Source organism: Cebus imitator, unplaced genomic scaffold, assembly GCF_001604975.1.
Source record: "Cebus imitator isolate Cc_AM_T3 unplaced genomic scaffold, Cebus_imitator-1.0 Scaffold296, whole genome shotgun sequence".
NCBI classification, from domain to species: Eukaryota; Metazoa; Chordata; class Mammalia; order Primates; family Cebidae; genus Cebus; species Cebus imitator.
The window spans coordinates 754,624-758,630 of record NW_016107611.1 but is presented as its reverse complement, the minus strand read 5'-3'; the positions used below and the strand labels follow the sequence as shown (position 1 = coordinate 758,630).

Genomic DNA, 4,007 nt, shown 5'->3' with positions numbered 1-4,007 from the left:
AAAAAAAAAAAAAAAAAAAAAAAAAAACCATTAGCCAGGCATGGTGGCAGGTGCCTGTAATCCCAGCTATTCTGGAGGGAGGCAGGAGAATCGCCTGAACCTGGGAGGCAGAGGTTGCACTCCAGCCTGGACAATAAGGGCAAAACTCCATCTCAAAAAAAAAAGTTAAAGAAATCAGAAAATAATCATTAATAACCATAGTAACTGATAATGATAACTATGGCAATAATATCTAACGTTAATTAACGGTAACTAGGTAGCTTATCTTCCCACCTCAGGAAGGAGGCCTCCAATAAAAAAAGACAGCAAGGCATCTACTCCCCAAAGCCTGGGAGAATCAGATCTTCAGGCCTCTAAGTTCCTCCATTTTGGCTCTAGACTTGCCAGTGGCCTTCTACTGATGTCATGGTTTTTGCAAAGAAACTTGACAGTTAACAATATTTAGCAAGAAAGAAAACTCATTGGACTGAGTAGGGTTCTAGTATGGCCAGCTCAGTTTTATCTGTGACATCTGGCAAGGTCAGTTTTCTAGTCCCGAGTTTCCAGGTAAGACCTTTTCCTGAGCTTCTCAAACTTTAACAAGCCTCTGAATAGCCTTGGGATCTTGTTGAAATGCAGATTTCTGGGTCCCATCTGCAAAAAAATCTAAATGAGAAGGTCTTGGGTAGGGCTCAAGAATGAGCATTTCTACCTGGGTGATGCCAATGTTGCTGCTTTGTGGACCACAGTTTGACTAGTGTTGTACCCAGTCCCCCCAAAAACAGCTCCTACTAAACAGAAATATACACAAGAAAAACTTGACAAAAAGGTACTAAAACAATAGCTGTTATTTTTATATCCTAAGGTATAAAGGTAAATGGGGAATTTACATTTTTAAAATATATTTCTATACTTTCCATGATTATGTGTTACCTCTATACTATTTGAAACAAAACTAATAACTGAGAAAACTGTTTTTTAAAACTCTTTTGTTCTTTTGAGACAGTCTTGCTCAGTTGCCCAGGCTGGAGTGCAATGGTGTGATCTCAGCTAACTGCAACCTCACCTCCCGGGTTCAAGCGATTCTCCTGCCTCAGCCTCCCAAGTATCTGGAATTACAGCTGTTCACCACCACGCCTGGGTAATTTTTGTATGTTTAGTAGAGATGGAATTTCGTCATGTTGGCCAGGCAGGTCTCAAACTCCTGGCCTCAAGGATCTGCCCGTCTCAGCCTCCCAAAGTGCTGGCATTATAGGCGTGAGCCACCGCGCCCGGTCACTATTTTCTAAAAACTAATAAAATAGCCCACACCTTGAGCAAAGTTCCCACAGTGAAGTCTCAACCTATCTTCAAATGATACTAGTCAGTTTCCTATGGCTCATGGAGAAAGAAAACTCAGGTCTACACTAAGACTGCCTAGGTTTCAACGCTAGCTCTGCCTCCCACTAGCTGGGTGGCTATGAGAAAACAAGTTATGTTCTTCCTTTTTTTTTTTTTTTTTTTAAGACGGGGTTTCACCATGTTGGTCAGGCTGGTCTTGAACTCCCGACCTCAGGTGATCCGCCCGCCTTGGCCTCCAAAGTGCTTGCATTACAGGCGTGAGCCACCATGCCCGGCCACAAGTTATGTATGTCTCAGTCTCCTCGGAAAAAAGAGTATCACTTCAGAGTCACTGTTCGGTGGAAAAGTGTTCATTTGTATAATCATAATTACTTCCCATGCCCAAATACACGACCCACACATTCTTTGATTTATGTGAATAAAACAAGAAGAATATTAACAAGTCGTACTCACATGAGGTTCTGCTGCCTCCTCCTCTGTGCAGTGCTTTTTGAGAAGTCAGGGCTGGGGAAGAAAAAGAGGCTGTGAAATTACCAGGATTGTGTCTCCATCCCCAATATATCACCGGCATCCCCCAGTACCAGTGAGAAACAACCATCTTCCTTCCTAAAAAGAGGTCAAGGACAATCTAGCTTCATGGGCTCACAGAAGTTCGCTACAAAATGGGAGTTTCTAGGGAAAATGTAGTATTGGCAATCCACGTACTGGGCAGTTTTAAACTTTTTGTACTACCTTGCTTTTTCTCACAACATTCTATTACTTTTATTTTCCTTCAGAACAGCAAACAAAGGCACGGGGATTAACTCGCTCAGTGTGATACTGCATAAAGTGGTAGGGCTGGCTCACTAGGTGGAAGGGGAGTCACAATGCGGGAGCAAACAGCCCCAGAGACCTTCAAATCCGAAGAAGCACCACCCCAGCAGCCCCAAGCCAGTACGGCCCCAATGCAAACAAGCTCCGCCGAGGGAAACGCAAAAGAGCATCCTAGCCCCTCAAACCTCTGCTCTTAGCCGCTACTCCTTTTTTTCTCCAAACAAAACACAGCTACCTGTTGACCATAAGCGCATTTCGGGGAAGTCTAAAACGTTCCTGAGGAGCTGACTTAAAGAACCAAAACCAGAGAAAAAAGATGGCTGCTACGTCGTCTTCCTGGGTGGAAGTGCCTCCGACTCCCAGGAGCACTAGGACTACACTTCCCAGAATTCCACAGCACTGCCTTCCTCGAGCAGGAAGTGCCTGCAACTACCTGGAGCGATTGGACCTACATTTCTCAGGATCCCGCAGAGGAAACATTTACAGCATAACTGTAGCTGACCTATGTGCGACTACACGGAGCTCCGGACAACATATCACAGAATGCTGGAGTTGGGGGAAAAGCAGAACAGCATCCCCCTCCTGGACTACACTTCCAGAATGTCCAAGCCTTCTGATGTGGAAGTGTCAAACTATCTTGAGCTCCTGGTTTTCATTTCCCAGAATCCCTCACGTCTCTTTAGGTACTATTACGGTCTCAGTGTTTATGGCCCCGCCAAATTAATATGTCGAAAACCTAACTAACTCCCAAGATGATGGTATTAGGAAGTGGAACCTGTGGGAAGTGATCAGATCAAGAGAGCAATGCCCTCATGAATAGGATTAATGCTGTCTTCCAAGTGGCCTGAGGGAGCTCCTTTGCCACTTTAGTATGTGAGGACACAGCCAGGACCACCCATGACTCAGAAAGCGGGACCTCACCAGACACTGAATCTTCTGGCACCCGATCTTGGGCTTATGTGCCAGCAATTCCACTCCTAAGTAAATACCCAAGATAACTGAAACATATCCATACAAAAACTTGTTCTAAAAAAGTTCATAGCAGCATTAGTCATATATTTATTTATTTATTTATATTTATTTATTTATTTTGAGACTGAGTCTCACTCTGAGACGGAGTCTCGCTTTGCTGTCCAAGCTGGAGTGCAGTGGCTTGATCTCAGCTGGCTGCAACTTCCGCCTGCCAGGTTTAAACAATTCTCTGCCTCAGCCACCCAAGTAACTGGGATTATAGGCGCCTGCCACCATGCCTGGCTAATTTTTGTATTTTTAATAGAGACAGGGTTTCACCATATTGGCCAGGGTAGTCTGGAACTCCTGACTCATGATTCACCTGCCTTGGCCTCCCAAAGTGCTGGGATTAACAGGTGTGAACCACCGTGCCTGGCTGAGCCATACCGTATTTTTACCCCACACCTATTAAGTGAATACCAAAAACAACTTGTGGAAATTGGATAATTTTATCAAATGTATTATTTGGGCAGGATTGACATTTACCATGCTTTTCCTTATTCTCTTAATACTTCTCTACCTGAGAAGTACTTATTAATACTCAGGTAGAGAAGTACTAATAAGAGAATGCTACAGTTATTAGAAGGCAGTCATTTCAAAGTCTGGATGGAAATGTGGAAAGTCAGAAATCAAATAAATTCAAGGAGGGGTGATAAAATTTTTGTCATTGGCAACTACTTCTGACACTTTAAAAGTGTTAGAGTAGGGCCGGGCGCGGTGGCTTAAGCCTGTAATCCCAGCACTTTGGGAGGCCGAGGCAGGTGGATCACGAGGTCAAAAGATCGAGACCATCCTGGTCAACATGGTGAAACCCCGTCTCTACTAAAAATACAAAAAATTAGCTGGGCATGGTGGCGCGTGCC

General features: G+C 44.1%; 1 protein-coding gene across 7 annotated transcripts in view; it reads right to left on the bottom strand.

Annotated features, from left to right (window-relative positions):
- LOC108285293 (zinc finger protein 226) overlaps positions 1 to 3,156 on the bottom strand; it is a 15,138-nt gene extending 11,982 nt beyond the window's left edge. The window contains exons 1-2 of one of the 7 annotated variants that reach the window (XM_017502382.2): positions 2,319 to 3,156; positions 1,774 to 1,824 (exon numbers count right to left, since the gene is read on the bottom strand). The gene's annotated coding sequence lies outside the window, so the exon portion shown is untranslated. The remainder of the gene's footprint in view (positions 1 to 1,773; positions 1,825 to 2,318) is intronic. The other 6 variants (XM_017502380.2, XM_037729185.1, XM_017502378.2 and 3 more) reach the window with 6 other exon arrangements.
- Positions 3,157 to 4,007: the final 851 nt, after the last annotated feature.